At 47.3% G+C, this 22,638-nt stretch overlaps 1 protein-coding gene across 7 annotated transcripts in view; it reads left to right on the top strand.

The window, feature by feature from the left end:
• The window catches only part of MAGI3 (membrane associated guanylate kinase, WW and PDZ domain containing 3), a 2,362,625-nt gene that overhangs the window by 1,825,568 nt on the left and 514,419 nt on the right, over positions 1-22,638 (top strand). The gene's annotated exons all lie outside the window — the stretch shown is intronic.

Raw genomic sequence — 22,638 nt, 5'->3', positions numbered from 1 at the left:
TATAGGACTTGTAGGTTCACCAAGAGCCCAACGAACCCAGAGTAAAAAACTGAGCAGCATTTTGTAATGGTTTTTTATTATGTTCCGGGTATATAGCAATTATTGTGGGAAAATGTATACATGGAAAAATCGGTATGAAAGACACCTATGTATTTCTGAAATGGGAACAAATTCCAGAGTTTAGAAACGGTGCATATTTTCGAAATTGGGAATACTCATAATAGCATGAGAATTATTGGTCATTTTTCAAAATGACTTTTTCTTTACACAATGGCTTTCATTTGGAAGGGAGAAATGCATCAAAAATCAATAGGTAATAACAGTTGCTTTACAAATCTGAACTACCCCAAGTCTCCCGATAAAAAATGGTACCTCACTTGTGTGGGTAGGCATAGTGCCCACGACAGGAAATGGCTCAACCTAACGTGAACACACCACATTTTCACAATGAAATTTTATACATTTTTTGCGAAGAGTGTAGCTGTAGTTTTTGACCCCTAGCTCTGCCGGAACCTAGGGAAACCTAGCAAACCTATACATTTTTGAAAACTAGACACCCAGGAGAATCCAGGATGGGGTGACTTGAGTGCCTCCCACCAGGGTCTGTTACCCAGAATCCCTTGCAAACCTAAAAAATTGTCCAAAAAAACACATTTTCCCCACATTTCTATGATGGAAAGTTCTGGAATCTGCGTGGATCCACAAATTTCCACGCACCCCGCGTTCCTCAGTCCTACGAGAAAAATGGTACATCACTTGTGCGGGTCGGCCTAGTGCCCGCCACAGGAACCGGCGCAAAACGCAACGTGGTCACACCTCATTTTTGCAGTGAAAAATGACCCTTTTTGTGGCAAAGTGCCTAGCTGTAGTTTTTGAACCCTAGTTCTGCCGGCACGTAGGGAGACCTACCTAACCCATACATTTCTGAAAACTAGACACCCGGTGGCTTCCAGGGAGGTAGGGCTTGCGTGGATCCCCCAACGTTTCCTTACCCAGAATCCCCTGCAAACCTCAATTTTAGCTGAAAAAATCACTTTTTTCACACATTTTGTACCCGCAAGGGCCCAAAACATTTTTTGACAGGCAATGTTGATTTCGCCTCACAACGTTTTGAGCCCTTGCCTGCCGTGGGTACTTGGGCCTCCCACACAAGTGAGGCACCATTTTTACCGGGAGGACCTGGGGGAACGCTGGGTGGTGGTAAATTTGTGTGAGCCCGGTGATGCCACAACTTTCCCACACCAAAATGTGTGAAAAAAGTGATTTTTTTTTTTTCAGCTAAAATTGAGGTTTGCAGGGGATTCTGGGTAAGGAAACAATGGGGGATCCACGCAAGCCATACCTCTCTGGAAGCCGCCGGGTGTCTAGTTTTCAGAAATGTATGGGTTTGGTAGGTTTCCCTAGATGGCCGCCGAGAACCGGGCCAAAAACCCAGGTTACACCCCTTGCAAAACCAGATTGTTTAGACATAATTAATTATTTGTTTCTACAGCGTGAATTTTGAAACAATATTGCAATGAAAATGTGACAGACATTTTGAGGTTTGCAGGACATTGGGGATAAAATAACTTTTTGAATTCACAAGAGAGACATCACCATGAACTCCCATGGGTTTACGACAATATCTACAGTTGGTGGGTTATTCTTACATGGAAAGTACACCTTGGCAGAGAAACTAAAGACAAAGATTCCTGCACAACCATCTATTCCTCAAACACAGACACATACTGGTTGGATTTGGCACGTGGGCGAGTCATGGTTCAGTATATTAAATTTTATTAACAAGAGATTTCACAAAAATGAAATGCACTGTCAATAATTAAATGCACAAAAAAACAAACCAATGACTCGCAGCTCGTGAGCTGTAAAGCCACGTTAAGGCACCAACCACTTTACAGGCCATTCACACACCTTTCATACGTGATACACACAAGACCATTCGCACCACCAGGCACAAAAACAACACATTACAACATTCAAAAAAAGGGACAAGGTACACCCTGCTTCAGAAAGGCAAATATGACTGCACAGCCATCTAATCCTCAAGCGCACACACACATACTGGTTGGATTTGGCACGAGGGTGAGTGATGGTTCAGTATATACAATTGTATTAGCAAGTGATTTCACAAAAATGAAATGCACTGTTAATAATTGAAAGGGCGAGAAACTGAACCATTGACTCACACCTCGTGAGCTGTAAAGCCACGACAAGGCACCAACCTCTTTACAGGCCATTCATACACCTTTCATACGTGTGAGACATACAAAACCATTCACACCGCCAGCCGCAGGCCCATCACATAACAAAACTCACACCAGCACACTGCGCCATTCAAGGGCGCATCACTTTCACACGCCCACATTCCTGACACAGCAACTACACAAGCTGATGGATTGCGTGGAGTGGCACTCAGCTAGCAGTGTGTGTAGTGACCAGCAGCAAGTCACTACTCACACACAGCCAGCCAATCGCCAGTCCACGCACACCGCCAGCCAATCGCCAGTCCACGCACACCGCCAGCCAATCGCCAGTCCACGCACACCGGCAGCCAGTCGCCAGTCCACGCACACCGCCAGCCAAGCTCCAGTCCACGCACACCGCCAGCCAAGCTCCAGTCCACGCACACTGCCAGTCCACGCACACCGCCAGCCAAGTACCAGTCCACGCACACCGCCAGCCAAGCACCATTCCACGCACAACGCCAACCAAGTGCCAGTCCACACACACCAGCAGCCAAGCGCCAGCCTACACACACCGCCATCACATTTAGGATTTTTTTAGACAAAAATAAAAACACAAATCGCAAATAGATACTAATCTAGAAACACAATCAGAAACTAAATACATTGCACTAACGCCAACCTTGAAACAGAATCAAATTTTTCAAAGAATACAGACCAGGCAGTTCACTTTACCACTTATGAATGCTCCCAAAAATTCTTTTGCATGTGGTACGCTCTAAAACAAGCAGGGACACACAGCCCAGGTTTAGAAGGACAGTCGGGGCAGTACAAACTAATCTCCTTCCGCGTACCTCTTCACCAACAGACTCTACATCTCCTACTGGGAAAATCTTTTGAGGGTGTGGGAGGATTGTGATCAGGAAAGTGGCGATCTCTCAATCTAGCAACATCCTCCACCACTCCAACTCTAGGAACACTTGCCTGTTCCACTACAACAAGGCTGCCTATTACAGACTCCTGAAACTTAGCAAAAGTCATCTTTGACTCAGGACAAGAATCCTGGAACACAACAAAAGCATTAAAGGTTGCCAAGTGGAAAAGATGGATAGCCAACTTCTTGTACCAAATGTAAGCCTTACGAAGAGCAGCGCAAGGTTCCAACCTCTGATCTACTCTGTCAACAACACCCATGTGCCTATTATAGTCTAAAATGCACACAGGTTTGCGCGCTTCAGCGACCTGACCCCAAACAGTCACAGGTGCAGTGCTTTCATTATGTTTTTAAAAAAAAAAAATTATTAGAAACCGTAGGTACACGATAAAATACAGACAAGGGCCTACAACCACCAGGGCCGGCCGCTATAGAGCCCGAGGGCCCGCAGTGCAACGCCACACATTCAAATGAACCAGAGGCAAAGCTCCCGGCAGTTCGTGAGCACATGTAACAGGCTGTGGCCATAGGCCAGGAGCAATCGGAAAAAACTGTTTCATTTTCTATTAAATATAAAACACACTCAAGGCAATGAGAGTCCGAAATAGCAGGGTGCCCTTCCCAGGACGGGGAGCAACGTACAGTGTCCAAAGCAGTTCTTGTCTGGAAGCGGTAATGGGGGGCAAAGGGAAGACAAAGCATGGAACACACCTCACACCGTCCCGCAGAATGCGTGGCTAGGGGGACAAAGCAATATCGACCTCTAATGGCAGAGGCGGGGTGCAGATACGTCCCCGATATAAATTCCATGGGCCCCATACCTTAGTCCATTTCCCTGGCTTGCCTCTCGCCACATACAACGTCTTTTCCCTAAACATACACCAGTCCATATTCTCCTTCCATACCTCGATCGTGGGCGGCCTCGGGGAGCCCCATAGCTGTGCAATGTTACGCTTAGCCACCATGTACCCCAGAGTCACCCACTGCGTCTGTGCCGCATTATAATCATTCGGTTCACAGACATTCAACAAACACCTCCTAGCCTCTGGCAACAGAGCGACGTGCGTAACCTCCTCCATTACAGTGTGGATACCATTCCAGAATCGCAGAACCTCCGAACACTCCCATAAGATATGAAGAAAGGTACCCGGCAGGCCACATCCACGCTTACACAGTCCATCCATCGAGTAACCCATACGCAGCAGACCGGGCCCCGTGACATACACTCTATGAAGGATCTTCAGCTGTACGAATCGTAAGCGGGCCGGGATCGCCATCTCTTTCGGGGAGGCCACCGCCGAAACCCAGTCCTCATCGTCCAGTTCCAAGCCATCGCCTGTCCATGCCTCCCGCAGACGGAGCAGCAAGTCCGCGCGATCATTAATGAGTTTCTTATAAATCAGATAAATAGTGCTGTCGGGCACGTAGCCATCCAACACTCTATCCTCCAGTGGGGAAAACTCTGGGATAGCAGCAACGTCCGGAAAAACCGAACACAGCGCATGGTAAACTTGCGCATACCGGAAGTACTCTCTATCGTTTAATTTATATTCAGTTTTAAGCATTTCAAACGTTTTGAAAGACCCCTTCACCCAAAGATCACCCACCTTACATATACCAATCATATCCCATTTCTCAAAGCCTTTCGATCTCCACAAACAGCCCAGCCGCCCGGAGGCATACAACGGCGTCGCCCGAGTCAAGCGATCCCTCCACCCCATTGCAGCATTCGCCGCGTGCCACACACGTACTGCAACCTGCGTGGGTCCTGTCAACCGCGTGTCCGGGGTCACGGAGTACAGCGCCCTATTATAATCCCCACCCGGGAGCAGAAATGTATCCATCTCGAAGGCCGGATTCAAGGCAGGACCGTATATCCCGTGGTTCACCGCCGCCAACTGAGACGCCCAATAGTATCGTTTAATATCGGGGAGGGCGACCCCCCCCATCGTACCAAGGGAGCGTCAACTTGGCGAGAGCAATCCGCGGCCGCCCGTCCCAAAACTGTTGGCGCTGAAGACCCTCCACCTCCCGGAAATAACGGGCCGGCACGACATCTAGAGTATTTTGCAAAGCATACAAAAAGCGAGGTAGCGACATCATTTTAAACAATGCCGCCCGTCCGAGCGGCGAGAGCGGAAGTCGTCGCCACCTCGCGACGTCAGCCTTTAATCGCTGGAGGGGAGGGAGGAGGTTTCGCTCATAGCGGACCGCGAGATCCAGAGAGATAAAGATTCCCAAATATTTGAACCCCAGTGTAGCAATCTGGATGGGGCAATCCCGTGGCAGGAGGGGGGCCTCGCCCGAGAGGACGTAAACACATGACTTGGCCCAGTTAATGACCAGGCCAGAGTTGCGACCAAAGGAATTCAGTACGTCCACCAATACAATTAGCGACTGTCGGGGAGAGGTGAGATACAGAAGGATGTCATCCGCGTAAAGGGAGACACGGTCTTCAAACTCCGGCGTCCATCTAATGCCTCGCAGCGACGGCTCCCAACGCAACCAGGCGGCGAGAGGCTCCAAAGAAAGTGCAAAGAGAAGGGGTGACAACGGACATCCCTGCCGCGTACCTCTCCCCAGTGCGAAGGGAGCCCGACACCCTACCATTCACCACCACCTGAGCCAGTGGGTCAGCATATAATAATTTTACCCAACCAATAAACTCAGGGCCGAACCCAAATTTCGCCAACACGGCCCAAATATACGGCCACTCCAAAGTGTCAAACGCCATAGTGGCATCTAAAGATGCCAAGATGGCCGGCTCACGTATAAACTCCGCTCTAGCAAGCACGCCGTGCAACCAGTGCTTTCATTATGGATGGCAGTCAGCATGTAGATATCTCTCCTGTCTAAAAACTTCACAGCAAGAAGCTCCTCGCAACGCAACGCACTGCACTGTCCCCGCACAAGCTTTTGACAAACAAGTTCTTTTGGGAAACCTTTACGGTTAGAGCGGATTGTGCCACAAGCAACAGTGTCCACTTTGGCCAATTCCCTGAACAACCGCACACCAGTGTAGAAGTTATCTACATATAAATGGTGGCCTTTGTTAAAAAAACTTCTACCAAGTTCCCAAACAATTTTCTCATTCACTCCAAAAGTGGACGGACAACCAGGAGGGTTAATCCTGGATTCCTTACAGGTGTACACCCTGAAATTAGAGACATATCCAGTCCTACTGTCACACAGCATATACAGCTTAATTCCATAGCCTGCCCTCTTACTAGCAATGTATTACCTAAAAACCAAGCGGCCTTTGAACAACAACAAAGACTCATCCACTGCAATTTCTTTCCCAGGAGCATAGATCTCAGAAAATCGATCAACAAAGTGATCACGGACAGGCCGAATCTTAAAAAGACGGTCACACTCAGGGTGATCTCGTGGCAACGCTAAACCATTATCAACAAAATGCATCGTCCGAAGCAGAAGCAAATACCTGTTACGACTCATGACTGCCGGAAAAATAGCAGTTGCCATCAAGGGACTAGTAGACCAATATGAAGACATTGATGGCTTCCTTAGCAAGCCCATCAACAAAGTTAAACCCAAGAACTTCTTCATCTCTTCAAGATTTGTGGGAGTCCACCGGGTAGCTCTAGATTGTGACTTAAGACTGGCACTGTTGTCCCTCAAAACTGTTCGGCATACAAATTAGTCTGCTCCACAATCTCTGCCAAAAACACATCGTCCATAAACAACTGAAAACAAATTATCGGCAGCCTCTGGGGCCGTATACATATTATTTAAAAAATTGCCCCCTGGAAGCGACCCTTGCCATTTTTATTTAAACTAATTCCCTGGTGTCTAGTGGGGGCTTCTGCCTCACCTGGGGGCAGAAAGGGCAAAAAAGGGGCCGATCTGCCCCCGGGAGGTCAGAATTCCCAATACAAAAAAAAATGGCCTCCGGAAGTGACCCTTGCCCAAGGGGTCACTTCCATCATATTTTTTTAAATGTTCCCTTGTGTCTAGTGGGGGTTTCTGCCTCCCCTGGGGGCAAAAAAGGGCAAAAAAGGGGCCGATCTGCCCCCGGGGGAGGGCAGAATTCCCAATTCAAAAAAGAATGGCCCCCGGAAGTGACCCTTGCCCAAGGGGTCACTTCCATATTTTTAACATTTTCCCTGGTGTCTAGTGGGGGTTTCTGCCCCCCCTGGGGGCAGAAAAGCCCAAAAAACGAGGCGATCTGCCCCCAGGGAAGGCAGAGTATCACAAAAATAATACTGTCCCCCGGGAAGCGACCCTTGCTCAAGGGGTCGCTTCCCATTCGAAGCACAAATAAATCCTTGGGTCTAGTGGGCTTTTCTGCCCCCCCCTAGGTCCAGAAACGGCTAAACAAAAGCCCGATCTGCCCCCATGGGGGGCAGAAAAGTCTTAATTTAAATTTGGCCCCCCAGGAAGTGACCCTTGCCCAAGGGGTCGCTTCCTTTACGCAAACAAAAACATCCCTGGTGTCTAGTGGGGCATTACTGCTCCACGATCGCGACGCTGTGCGCGATCGTGAAGCAGGAATGCCCAGCATTGAGACATCAGGGGAGAGGAAATACTCTTTCCTCTCCCCTGATGCCTCAAGGCATCCTAAATTGGCCACCCCGCCCCACCGGAGGCAAAACACATACCTCCCTCGCTGGACGCGCTGGAAAGAAATGAATTCCAGCGCTTCCTGATGACGTCGACGCGCGCTGTGCACGCTGACGTCATGGGGAAGCGTGGGGGGGGCTCGGGGGTGGCAGCAGAAACTCTTCCGCTGCCATCCCCCTCTGTGGGGGCAAGATTGATGCCCCAGGGGGGAGCGCCAGCGCTTCCCCCAGGGGCTGTGCTCATGACGGAGCGGTTCTGTCATAAGCACAGCCCAACCGATGCTCATGACGGAACCGCTCCGTCATGAGCATCGAAGGGGTTAAGGCAATGCAAGCGCTGAACTGTAACAACACAATAAGTTTGTTCCTCTATTGACATGAGGCAATGAGCCTTAATATCTGGTGTAGGCCTCTGCATTTAAAAGAACATAGTAAAGGGCTTCCTTTGCTATAACGTCTTCCGTGGTGTCTTTTCTTCTTCAAAACTCCACAATCCGTGTGACTTACTCCCTGGTGGGGACTAAGGATTTTGGCTGGTATGCTTGAGAGCTATGAGATGATGAGCTGAAGAAAAAGAAGCCTTTCTGCAACTGAATGAGATTCACAGCACGGATTGTGCATACTGGTGTCCATGACTTCTCCTGTAATTCATTCAGTTTCAAGTAGAGGCCACAGGCAGAGGAGGAAGTGAGTGGCAGAGGTCTTTTACACATCCATTGTCCAGAGAAAGCAAGTTTTGTTAGGGCAGCCTATCCACCTCCTTATTGGCTTTGCATGGCAGTCCGGGGAGCTGATATTTTGCTGATCACCGTGTTGATGCCTTTGCATCAAACTCATATAATAGTCCCTGGCTGACTCTGTTAAATAACTTGGAAGATGAGTGGTTATCAGCCGACCGCCTGTCCAATTATGAATCACAAAAGCCCACCTGTCCAGCAGAGGCTGCAGTTTACCCAGTCAAAAGAATATTGATTATGAAACCTTTTAACGTCAACATTTTATGTTATGCAGATTTGTAGAGCGCACTATTACCCATGAGAGTATCCTGATGCGGAGCAGGTGTGAGCCAGCCTAAGGCCTGGTGGGACTATTTGAAAAGCCAGGTCTTCATTTTCTTGTGGAATTCGAGAAGTGAGGAGGAGGCTTTTATGTGTAGTGACAGGTTGTTCCACGCTTTAGGAGCAATGTAGGCAGATGTTCGGATGTCTGATCTGGTTTTCCGAATGTGTGGGATGTGTGCAAGTAGGATTCCGGACAAACTGAGGTGTCCGGAAGGTTTTTAAAAGCGCATAGGGTTATAGAGGGTATGCTGGGCCAGTCTTATGTAGGGCTACGAAAGTATAGGCAAGGAGTATGAATTGTGCTTGTTTGTGCATGGGAAGCCATTGGAGCTCCTTCAAGTGTGATTTAATGCGAGTGAGCCGTGGGAGGTTCAGAGTGATTCTGGCAGCGAGTTCTGAATGATCTGCAGCCTTCTGAAGAGTTTTTTGTTGAGCTCGGCATAGAGGGTTTTCCCGTAGTCCGGCTTGGTTGTGACCAGGGCATCAAATGACCGGATTACATTTGTCATTTCAGTTGTTGGTACTTTTATGCGTGATCTACATTCTTTTCTCCCCTTTCAATGATTTATATACTACTGTAGGTTAATATTTCTAAATCACATATTTGTTTAATCATTTATATTCCAGCAAAATAAAGTGCTATTCTCTTACTTGTTTCCTGCAAATTGAATATATTATGTTAATGCAGTGCATTTGCAATTACTGATCAATTTTTGTTGGAGTTCCCTATAGCTCCCTCTGTCAAATTGTTGAAAGCTTTGTGTTAATTACTGCTCTCGAATGCCAACATTTATATCATATTATTCGCATTCCCTTGTTAATATTTCAAAGGGCCCTTATTTCACTGATTGCAGTGATTTACAATCTGCTGGTTTGCTGACTAGCCTTTCCCTCCATCTTGTTCAATCCGGATTGCCCATAGTGTTGCTAATCGGAGTTAGAATGTATGTAACGAATATCGTTCCTCTGGATGTCACCACAACAAACAAATTTCCAGTCACTAAAACTCTTTTGATTTTATCTGATCAACATTTGAAACTTTGTATTTTACTTCCCTTTAAATAGTATGTTATTTTATGGAGATCTAAAATAAGACGTATGTCTATTAGTAACTAAAGCTCACCTTCTTTGCAATTTAGAAAAAATATTTTAAAATAAATGGCTGAACACTATTTCCATAATTTGAAGTGCCACCCTGTGCCCTTCGTCTTAAACTCTCTAGGTGTAATAGTTTTTCTACCTTTTTCCTATGATTGAAATATATGATTTGTCGAATTTGGAGCTGGTTGCAAATAAACTGCTATCTTTTGCTGGGTGGTGTTACAAAGAGAAGCCATGCCTTTTATTACATGAAGTGTGCACATACATGCTTAATGGTGCTGCTGAGTGCAGCATTCTATGATTTACCCTATTTTGTTTTGGTAGGTTAAAAGGGGTAATGTAAATAAAATGGCATTTCTGTACTTTCACAGATCCCCTTTCAGTGCAGTACCCCACTCATTTGGCGGTCAGTAGCACACCTTCATTGTGATAGGGGGAGGGCCTGGCAGTGGGTGATGTGGGAGGGAGGCATGTTACTAGGTAGTGCGTTTTAGGTCACATGCAGCTTTAGGTTGATTTTGACCTCATGTCATCAGTTCATCAAAAGGTACAAAAAAAGAGTGGGCTGTAGATTATCGCCTGCCTTCAGTCACTGGTTTTGATATGATTTTCATGGTTTGCCATTGCTTCGGTAGTCTGTACATCAAGGTCATTACATTTTATGGATGGTTGCATTGTCCCATTTGTGTTCCCATGAGGTTTCGATAGTGTAGTAGAGTAGGATCTGCTCCACATGTTTACCCCCACTTTTTGCTGGTGTTTCACTGGTTTTCGACTTTAGTCTGGCTGGGACCCTGCCATTCAGGGCCCCAGCCTTGCTGCTTCCTCTCTAAATTGATTGCATGTACTCTAGGTACACCAAAGATTGGTTCCTAGTATATGGCATACTATGTACCCAGGGCATAGGTACCCCAGAGGCCTACCAGGGGCTGAAGCATGTATTATGCCACCCCTGGAAAGCCACCCAAAATGACACCACAGGTCTGCTACTGCAGCCTGGGAAAGGTGGTGCATGCACCCCTTACTGAGGTGTAGGTTCACTATACCTCACCTATCACTGCACATACAGACCTATCAGTCACCCTTATGGCAGGCCTTATCAATCCTGAAGGCAGGGTGCTTGATTATATGTAAGAGGGTTCCCAGGCATGAGCTGAGCCCCTCTGCAGCCTTCGGAATCCCTTCTCCGGGGTTGTCAGTGGTGCAGCCTGACCGTATAATCTTAAGTGCATTATATCTTAAACGGTTAATGCTAACTGTGGACTGGCTGCACGGAAACATGTCGTGTTTGGTGTCAAACACCTTGGAATCATACCCCCACATCAGTTCTTGATGTGAGGATATGATCCCACCCTTTTAGAGGTAGAGTCATGGCAGTACTGGTATATCCAATCTAATAGAGCCCTGGCATCACAAAATGGATGCTGTAGCCACAGACACGGGCCTGGCCTCCTGCTGCTAACCGAAACTCCGGCAGGGGAGGCCTGGACAATAGGTTTCCTGTCACAGGGAGGTGTAACCACCTCCCAGACAGGCTTATGTGTATTGGGGCTGGGTGGGAGCACTCTGAGTGCTTTGAAGTCCTGCACTGGGGGCACATTTGGTGTCCCTGTGCATAGTCCAGCTCAAATCGGTTCAGGGGCTTTCAGCCCCTGCTCTGGCGCGAAACTGGACAAAGGAAATGGGTGTAGCCACCCCTCTTTCCAAACCCTCTCATAGGTGGGTCCCAGAGCTAGTCCAACCCCTTCCTTAGGTATAAGTAAGGAACCTCTGTAACCAGAACTTTAGATATCACTGAATGAAACTCTGATGCTGAATCCTGGAACGTTGACGCTCTACTCAAGACTAGAGGACCGTAGAAATCACCCTTGAGGTCAAGGAGTGACTCCCCTGGTTGACAGGCACCAACGTAGCAAGTTGCCGGTCTGCATTTCTGAAGCTCCCGCCGGACTCCGAAGTATTTGTAGCCCAGGAAGAGGATTTCCAGACATCTCAGAGGCCGACCCGAGTCCCCAGCAAAGCTGAGACCCGCAGCCCTCGTGAGTAGCGTGGAACCTGAACTCCTGGTCACCGTGCACTTTTGCAAGTGCATTGACTTCTCAACGTCTCCTGAAGTCGTGCTTGGGCTGACTTGTAGCCCCCACCTTGAGCACAGAATCCACCGAAGATTGTCGGCCTAGTCACCCCGAGTGACCCGTGGGCCGCCATTTTGTGTTTCGTCTCGAGGTCCCTTCGTGATCCCTGGTCTGTTGACTGGTGGGTCCCTGAGAGGGTAACTTTGAATTTCCTTGGGCTTCTCTGGTTGCTCCAGACGTGCCCGACTCCCTACCAAGTGGTGAGTCCCACAGACCTTGCTGGTCTGCACCGAAGCATCTTTCTCGTTTTTGTGTGGGTTGCTGTTGCCAAGGCTTGTTGTGTCCAATCCGAGCACCGACGCTGCAGCACTCAACATCCTTCGTGGGACAGCTCAAATCCAGCTCCTGGTTGTCCTCGACGCCTCCTGGTCCTAGTGGCTGAAGAGTCAAGCTTCACCTTCTTCACCTGAAATCACCCGACATCGGTGGGCATCTGCCTATCGCCTTCCTGGTCACTGGCTAGTGACCCAGACTCTGTCCCCTCTGCTTTCAGGTTCTTCTCATCTTCGATCCAGGCTTGGATCTCTTCGGACACTTCGCATCTTCCCGGCAGCAGCACTTCTTCGCCAGCTCCCATTGAAATCGACGACGCGACCCGACACCATTTGACACCTGTGCACCCGGCTTCCCAGGGTAAGGTAACACGAGTACTCCGGTGCTCCCGTGGGTGTTGATCCTAGAACTTCCTAAGTCCCAAAGGGTTTGGTCCTGACTCACTTCTAAGTGTCCCTAATCGTTAAAAATCTAACCGTGACTTTCCCCATAGAAGCTAACGGGAGCTCCCTGCTGTGCTCACACACTGCACACGGCCCCGTGGGTCCCCTGTGTCACTACCTTGGGTGGTTCCTTGGGGTCCCAGCGATTCTACAGGCTCTAGGCCTTGTGTCTAGTTAAGATGTGGTTCTTATACCACTATTTTAGTATATGGTTTGGCTCGCCCCAAGGGCCCAACGTGTATTTGTGCTATTTTACTGTAATATTTGAAGTGTAACTTATGTGTTTTGACCTCTAGTCTCATAAAGAGACTAGGAGGGTGTGTTTAGTAATAAATACAGATATTTTTTATATATACCTGGTGTGGATGCCTTTCATTTAGGCACTCAAGAGATTATAGACTGGTAAAACAAACTGCTTTACTTTCCTTCAAGACTTAGCCTGAAGGCTGCTCTCCATAGCTACCACTAGGATAGCTTTCAGTAAAGGTTGTCTTTAACCTATAACCAATAAGGGGTTGTTTGGACTGGTACAGGGTGCCCACTATAACTAGTGGACAGCATATACCAGGCCAACTTCTCACATTGGCTAAATTAGTCCTTTTGTTAGACTTGAGCCAGCGAATGCTCTTTAATGCATTTACAATACTGAGCTAATCCTATGTTTAAAAACTGTTAAAGGAGCAGATATTTGGTATGAGCAAATTTGGAGTGTCTGTGGTTTTGTAGGGTGCTCCATATAAAGGAGCTGCTCTCCACCTAAACTTGAGAGCTACCCCGAGTTATCGGTTTCCTTTTTTGTGTATATATTTTATTTGATTGGAAATGGGACTAGGGGTCGTGCGACAGTTGGCAGGACTGCTCTAGAAAAAGGAGAGGGAGAAGCGTAGACCCGTTTGCCTTCCCAACCATTCAATTCATTCTACAAAAACAGAACAAGTTTCCTACTTATTATACCCATGTTCCAAAAAAACCACACTTTTTTCATGTCGTCTAAAGTTTCAGTGATACTTTTTACTAGGAACCTCTAGTAGGTGACATGCTCCATCATTGGATTCCCACTCTGGTTTCCGAATGCTTCCATGGTGTGCTGCGAAGCCTGATTACAGGGGACCTGGGTTTTGTTCAGGAGGGTGATCTTGTGACTGTGTGTGTGTGTGTCAAAGTTAAGTGCTGATTTTAAAATTGGCTTGAGATTCCCTCTCACAAGTCGTGATTTTATTTGTGGGATTCTCTGTCAATGTTAAAACCAATGGTGGAAAGATGTGGGATAATTAGTTGCTCCCACTTATCATAGGCATGGTCTACATGTTTCAGCCATCTTCATGTGCATCTCGTGGTTGGTGTTGCTTTCATTAGGACCAAAATCTGATAATTAGCACGCGTACTAAGGTATTTAATTTTAGTGAAGATACAGAGTGAACAGGTCTAATTTTTCTCAACCCGAATGAAGCACGCTTGCCCTAGTTAATTAAAAGTGGTGTCTCGCCACAAGCAGTGTATAACTAGTTTGTTTTTGCCTGTGAAGTAACTTAAATTTCATCGGGTGATTGTTTTTTTTATTATAGTCACCCAGTGTGGTCTATTGCGTTTGCACGTCATGCATGTCATGAGGCATTTTGTAAAAACGACTCAAAGTAACTAACTTATTGTTATTTGGCTTCTTGCTCCCTTGGATACTACGAGGCTGTGGGCCCTGTAGTCGCACTCTGCAGACGGTGAGAAAGTTGTTATTAGCCCGAGTGTGTGCTTCTCTCAATTCCCCCAAGATTCAGACTCCCCCATTACACTTACTTCCTTCAAGGTGCCTCACCCGCTTCTGAACCTTCCGCAGCCTCAGCAGTCCCGTTTTTGGTGGTCTGTGTGGTGGCTGCTCCGTTAAATGGAGGATTGCATCGTCATAATTTCCCACTTTGTGCTGAACACCGCGACTGGCATTTGACCCCAAGGGGGGTGGGGCTTGGCCATAGCATGTGGTTGCGCGTTAAGCATAAACCGTCACAGTGCATCTATCCCTACGTTTAAGCATCTTGTGGTTCTCTATTTTTTACATTGCTCGTTGTCAGGGTGACTAAATACCTCCTTGTCCCAAGTGTAGACCGAAAATGCCTATGTAGATCCCCTGCCTGTTTTCTGATATTTTTTTAATGTCCGAATGCCTCCGACTGGCTTTTTTCTTGTTTGCTACATACGAGTAAAACGCGATTTGGTGGTGTTTACATAACTAGTTTTTTGTTGTCAATGAGACAATGTGCCTTCAAGTTCCCTGTGTGGGACAGTGTCCATGTGTAATTCTCTTACTTCATTTAGTTATATATACTGCTTAATGCTGATTTTCCCGACGTTAGTTCTTTTTTGTGATGTGCTTCTCATCAGGAGATAAGCCAATGTCCAAGTAAAGTGATAGCCGCATTGTTAACTTCCAATTGTGGTCTACTGTAAGGCAAAATGTCTAGATCAGAATAACTTAGTGAGTTTAGAGACATAGTCCCTTTGTTTCTTCTAGAGTATAGCCTTATGCATTAATCATGTTTTTAGGAGTAGTATTCTTACTCTAGCCCCGGGATCACCATGGTTGTGTGTATTTTCATCTTAGTACTGTGTTACTGTACTTATAGTTAGTCGGTCTAAACTGTTGTGACTATTGTTCTCTTCCCTCTAAGGTCTTGTTGTATCCCATTCTTCCAATCTCTTGTTCTTCATTGTGCTTGTCTTTTGTAAGATGTTATTCCAAAGAATATTGTCGTTCAAGCCTGTCTTATGTGTTGTCATCCTGTAAATACAATGATGTTCTTTTTCAAACAAACGGCCTTCCAGATTTTCTGAGGCGTTTTCCAATTTTTCTATTACCCAGGTCATATCGTTGAGAGTATGTCCTTAATGGATAAAATGCTCTGTCATTTTCGTAGTTTCTTCTGCACCTTATATTGCTCCTGTACTCGCTTATCCTGGTCTTGACTTTTCTTGTGGTCATGCCAACGTATTGTAAGCCACAGGTGCGTGTGTTACGGTAGATTGTGTTCATTGAGTTGCAGTTGGTGTGTTTGCGTAATGTCCAAGTTCTACCTAGTTCTACGTTTAGGATTTTTGTTGTTCTGGTTAGATGGCAGACACAACAATTCCCACAGGGAGTGGTAGCCTGTCACCTCGGGTAGGCCCCATAGGCTCTTTGCCGTGGTTCTCACATCAATGGTATTAGGGTTTTCGTATCTCGTTCTTACGAGGTTGTCTTTCAAGCTCTTAGCTCTCTTTAAAGAAGAGTGGTTTTTCCCACTTTAGATTGCCGGATTGAACTATGAGCCAGTTTCTGTTTATGATTTGCTTGACGTCGTTTGAGATAGTGTTGTAGGTTGTTACACATGTCAGTGGAATTCCGTTCTCATTTCGGACGGAGGGTTCAAGAAGACCTTCTCTATTCTGGTTATTTGCTCTTTTGTTGGTCTTTTTGATGATCTTCTCTGGATAGTCGCGGTCCTGCAGCTTTCCTTTGAGTTCTTTAGCTTGAATGATAAATCTTTTTTTCTTTTTTTTTTTTTTAACAATTCCTTTTCAATCTAAGAAATTGCCCGTACGGTAGATTTTCTCAGTGGGTCCTTAGGTGGAAGCTGCTAGATATTAAGAGTGTTTTTATCTGTTGGTTTTTGATAGGTCCTTAGTCCTAATTTTCTATTTTCAGTATATATAGTGACATCCAGGAATGTAATAGCTTATTTGCTGATTGTATGTGTAAACTTCAGATTACGGTCACATGTGTTGATCCATGTTAGAAATCTGCTCATAGGTTTTATCGCCTTTCCATATCACTAGGATATCGTCTATGTAGCGTTTCCATAGTTTGGATATTGTTTTTGTGCCTGTTATCATTGTGTAGTATGTATTGGGTCTCAAAACTGTATATGTAGAGACCCGCTACACTGGGGGCAAAGGTGCTGCCCATGTTCCAAAGTCTTGTTGTGTTGTGTCTTGGGGTAAGCTGGTCCAGCGAGAGTTAGGTATAGGTTTCCAGGTCGGATTAGATGTCCTGTAGTAGACAGAGAAGATCTTTAATGTCCTTCAGATTAATGTTTGTCTCTTGTACCTTGGATTTGAGGTAAAAATCCCAGAACTGGGATAATGGTTCTAACAGGGATCCGATTCTCGACACAATGGGTCTGCCTGGCGAGTTTTATTTTTTTGTGGTTCTCCGGTAGTGTGTAGAAATATGAGATTCTTGGATTGTGAGTAATTAGGAATTCTGCTTCATTTTGGAGATCCAGTCCCTATTCTCTGCCATTTCCACTAGGTGTCTGATTTCTGCTTTCAATCTTGTGGTCGGATCATCTTGTAGAATTTTGTAGATTTCCCCATCTGCTAGGAGGCGTTGGAATTCCTGTTTGTAGTCCTCCTGGTTCTGTAGGACTGTACCCCCTTCCTTGTCGACAGGTTTTATGATCACTTGTTTGTTATTTCAGTTCTTTCAATGTTGCTGACTCCTGTCTCATCATGTTGTGGTACGTACTGGTTGTATCTCCTTTTAATGTTTCTACCTCATTATATACTGCTTGTTCAAAAGCGATAATTTCTGCGGGTATTTTAGATGTTGGGGGACAAAACCTTTATTTTGTTTTCAAATCTGTGTCCTCTTTTGGAAGGGTCTCTTCTGCTGGATTCCTCTTCTCAAAGAAGGCTTTTAGTTTTAGTTTTCTGAAGAATTCTGCTAACTCACAATGGAGACGGAACTTGTCCAGATTGGTGGTGGATATGAAGCTGAGTCCTTTATTTAATACTCGTTTTTGTATGTCTGTCACTACCCATGTTGAGAGGTTCGTTATTATATCTTTCCTCAGCTCTTTCCTGGTTGGTCGTCTTTTGACATGCTCCTTTTGACACCAGGGGCCGTATTACAATAAGTGCTCTGGGGGCGCAACGGGCATGTCTGCCCGATTTACGCGCCCCCGGGGCACTTTGGTATTATAGAAGGGGGTGTAGACGCTTGTGCATCCCTTTCTCTTAATAACGATAGCGCTCGCGCACTTAAAGAACCAGCACTCCCATCAGAGGGTGTTCCCTCATTTGCATAGAGGTGTATGCAAATTAGGGAATTCCTTTGACTGCCCCTGTGCCATATTGCACACGCGGGCGCAGAGTCAAAGAAGCCCTCAGGAGGCGCACTAACGGTGCACCATTTAAAAGGTGGCACACTGTCAGTGCGCCCACAGAAAGCAGCCCTCTATAGGGGGCAAAGGGGGTCCCATGGACTCCCCAGACATCCCCTTGCAGGGGGGGCAGTCACTGACTGCACCCGCCTGCAAGGTGAGCCCTACCTTTACCCTGTAAAAGTGCAGGCGCTGCCCCCAGTGCCCTGGGGGCAGCGGGAGTTTGCAGCGCATTGTGATTGTTTGTGTCCGGCATACCTTCTAAAAGGTGCGCAGTGCGCAAACAATCACAATCCAGAATATGGCCCCAGTTATTTCTCTTTCAAACTGGATGCAAGAGTAGAAGATTCATATTTTGGTGATGGGGTCGGTGTTTAGACACGAGATGCTTTTAGGGAAACTGAGGGAGGTGAGGTCATGTACATGGCTCACTGTTGACCCCCTCTACCTCTGCACTGCTGCTTTGAGCCAGGGAAGAAGAGTGGGGAAGCAAAAAATTGTAGATTTTTGGAAAACAAATTAGTTTTTGGCAGTTACCATCTAGAATTACGTATTTTTGGTGAATAACCGTTTCAGTAGGATCTAGTCAATGAGCATACGTTTCTTTCTGAAGAACCCTTTTTGTTTTGAATATCATTGGGATCCAGTTTGTATCAGTATGTGTAAAAATGAAAGAATGATGACCTAATACAGCCACCGATTTTGCCTCAAACTATGGGCTTCTACTGATGCATAATTCCAACAGCCCTGAAAAATACTTAAGCTGTCAGTAAGCCGAAGCGTAGCCATTAGAGGAAATAGACCCACTATTCAGCTAGCAACAAGAAGCAATGACTCATAGTCAGACTTATTTATAATCGGACAGGCACGTTGAAATATAACTATGGCCGGTTTTGCTGAATTATGGTACGGCTTTTAAGCAGTCGCTGCAAAACAAAAGTGGCGGTGGGGGGGTTAGGGGAGGAGGGGGAATTTAGGGGGGAAATAATTTTAAAAAACGTACCTGTCGCTGCTGCCGACAGCTGCCTCTGAGCTTCTCTCCCAGCAGTCACTGGGAAAGGCCAGGCTCCCCACCCAATCCCATCGCTGCGCTCATGCTGTGGATGCTAGGATTGGTCTGGGCAGTCTGGTCTGCTGCTCACAGTGCCTGGGAGTCTGTGGCTTTTTTCCAACCCAGCAGTGCAACACAGCTGTTTTGGAGAAATTGAAGTGCGCATGACTCGTATTTGGAGTAAAAAGATTTGATCACATCACTCCAGCTCTCAACTGGCTTCCCATGGAAGGGAGGTGTATTTACAAACTGGCCTGCATCACAAACAAAACCCTTCACTCTCCGGCCCCTAACTACCTGAACAACAAACTAGTAAGAGCAGGTCAATCCAGAACGCTGAGAAGCTCCAACTCACTCCTTCTTATTCCTCCAAAACTGAAAAAAAAAAACACACAATACCGTTGTTCTCTGGCAACGCTCCCAGGATGTGGAACGCTCTTCCTAGAGTCCTCAGATGCAACCCCTCCTTCTCCTGTTTCAAAAGGGACCTGAAAATCCCTCTCCTTAACAAATACTTTCCTGAGCAACGTCAACTAACCTAGACTTCAATATCCGAGTTTACTCCTCTCTCTTGACATTCAAGGATAGTTGGTGACCGGACTGTGTTAACCACCTTATCTTCCATGCTGTATTTTTTTATATCTGGTTTTGCTTTCTTACTGCCTGCCTACTATGTAATGCAATTTCCATCTGTTTTTCTTTACAGTATGTTATGTAAAGCGCTCTGATACCTACGGGTCAAGCTAGCGCTATATAAAACTTTTAAAATAAATGTCTGTTCGGCTGGCCTAAGACTGCCGGCCAAACTGACATGCACACTTGTAAGTGCACACCACTCCTCCCTGTCATGACCCAACCCCGACCACCCTACACATGCATGCCAGAGCCAGTCACAGAAAAATAAAATAATATTACTGTTTTATTATAATTTTATGTTTCTGTGACTGACTCTGTCTAATGGAGCAATGCTCCGCCGCCCCTACTTTTAAGGAGCCTACGAAGGGATCGGGCGGACTCAGAAGCCCAGGCTGGATAAACCCCAGCACCCATGCACATTGAGAAAATGATTTGAATAGAGGTGCTTCTGACAGTTGAGCATTAATTTTCAACTCAAACGAGAGAGAGAGAGGAGCTGCAGCACAGAACTTGTCCTGCCAAATAGAGCTTTAGAAACACATTTGTACCTTTAAGAATGTTAACACTTAGGTGCCGATCACGATCCTGTAAAAATTTTCCCCGTACGACTCGTATCCGGTCTTTTTACCGTACGAATCGTACAAGTGCCGTACAAACTGCCAATTACGATTCGCATGGGAAAAAGACCATACGAATCGCATTCGGAATAATTCCCCACACGTCCTCGGGTCGGAAAATGTGTCCGACACGTCCTCGGACGATTTACCGTACAAATGTGAAAAGTGAAGTCCGACCGCGGAATCACGATCCATCCCGTGCGTCCGATGTTACAACCGTATGGAAAAAACACCGTCCGCACCGAACTCCCATAGCAACCATGGAGACATGTGCCCGCATACGCGCCCAACACTCCCCCCAGCCCCCGTACGTTTGAGTCGTACCCCCCGTGTATGTACACCCCCACCCGTGTATGTACACCCGTGTACGTGTCGTACCCCCCCCGTGTACGTTCGTGTCGTACCCCCCCCCCCCGTATTTACACCAGTGTACGTTCGTGTCGTCCCCCCGGGTATGGACAGCCGTGTACGTGTCGTACCCCCCCCTGTGTATGTACACCCGTGTACGTGTCGTACCCCCCTGTATGTACACCCGTGTACGTGTCGTACCCCCCCTGTGTACGTTCGTGTCGTACCCCCCCGTATTTACACCCGTGTACGTTCGTGTCGTCCCCCCGTGTATGTACACCCGTGTACGTGTCGTACCCCCCGTGTATGTACACCCGTGTACGTGTCGTACCCCCGTGTATGTACACCCGTGTACGTGTTGTACCCCCCGTGTATGTACACCCGGGTACGTGTCGTACCCCCCGTGTATGTACACCAGTGTACGTGTCGTACCCCCCGTGTATGTACACCCGTGTACGTGTCGTACCCCCCCGTGTATGTACACCCGTGTACGTGTCGTACCCCCGTGTATGTACACCCGTGTACGTGTCGTACCCCCCCCGTGTATGTACACCCATGTACGTGTCGTACCCCCCGTGTATGTACACCCGTGTACGTGTCGTACCCCCGTGTATGTACACCCGTGTACGTGTCGTACCCCCGTGTATGTACACCCGTGTACGTGTCGTACCCCCGTGTATGTACACCCGTGTACGTGTCCTACCCCCGTGTATGTACACCCGTGTACGTGTCCTACCCCCCCTCTACGTTCGCGTCGTACCCCCGTGTATCTACACCCGTGTACGTTAGTCGTACCCCCACCCGCGTATGCATGGAGCGTACCCCCACCACAACATTCTAAGTACAGAGCGCACCCCAGGCCCCAACATCACAACCGCATGTACGAGTCGTAGCAAGCCACACACAAGGACAGCACTGTACAACAAAATGGCCCATGTACACACCGTACACACGCAAAAAACGCACGTACACAACCAGGACAAACCAAAACGACACAAGAATACACCATTCGAATGGCACAAAGCCACAAAACATGTCCAACAACCACTAAAACAACACATTCACTGACCTGCAACTGCCAAAAACAAACAGAGGCCCAAAACACAACCACTCCTTATAACACACCCACCCAAAGTTCAAACACAGCCACACCAACCAATGGACCAATAAAAAGGGCCCAAACACATAAACCATGAGCCTTTGCAACAGACTCACTGCTGCCAGACCCCACAGACAACCTACAGCACCATACTAGAACCTTTACCACACCTTACACTTGCACACCTTCACACACACACCTTCACAAACACCCCCTCATCACATTCACACACACACCTGCACAACCACACCCACACACCCACAACCATCCACACACACACCCCCCCCACCATCCACACCCACACCCCTCACCATGCCCACTAACAAGAATCCAAAGTTCACTAGCCGAGAATTGGAGGTCCTTGTCGATGAAATCCTCATTCGAGCCACACCTCTTTGGAACATTGGTCAGACAGACCAGCACTTCAGCAAAAACAGCCATGTGGCAGACCATCGTCGATGCTGTGAATGCTGTTGCGGACACCAGAAGGAACAAGCAGGAATGCCAAGCCAGGTGGTACGATCTGCAGAGGAGGGTCCGAGCCAAGATGACGGATGAACACAACCAGGCCAACGTCACTGGAGGAGGGCCGTCCCGCAGACCCGTACACTACCATCCCTGGGAGGAGAGGGTGATGGCCATACTGCCGGTGGAGGCAGTGGACGGATTAGAAGGACTCCGAGACCCGGGTGAGTACACAAACAACTCACCTCACATGGGGGGAACGTCATCCACAACCAAACTCACAAACAGGCATGCAACCACCCCAAGCTATCGCATGACTCAACCACACTCCATGAACACGCACATGCCACTGGCGCCACCATGCCCCATGCACCCAGCTGGACAATGTCAAGTCACAGGCCACAGAAGACACCAACACATGACACGATAAGCCGGATGGCGGGAGGGTGGGCCCAAAAAATCACATAGTGCAACTCAGAAGCAGACAACAATGCCCCCTGCCCATATGGCCTAGGTCACAGCCAGACAAACAGTGTGTCCCAACACAGGAATGACTTGCCAGCAAATGGCGGGCGCCTTG

This window comes from Triturus cristatus, chromosome 1_1 (assembly GCF_964204655.1).
Source record: "Triturus cristatus chromosome 1_1, aTriCri1.1, whole genome shotgun sequence".
NCBI classification, from domain to species: Eukaryota; Metazoa; Chordata; class Amphibia; order Caudata; family Salamandridae; genus Triturus; species Triturus cristatus.
This window is presented reverse-complemented; position numbering and strand designations above follow the sequence as displayed.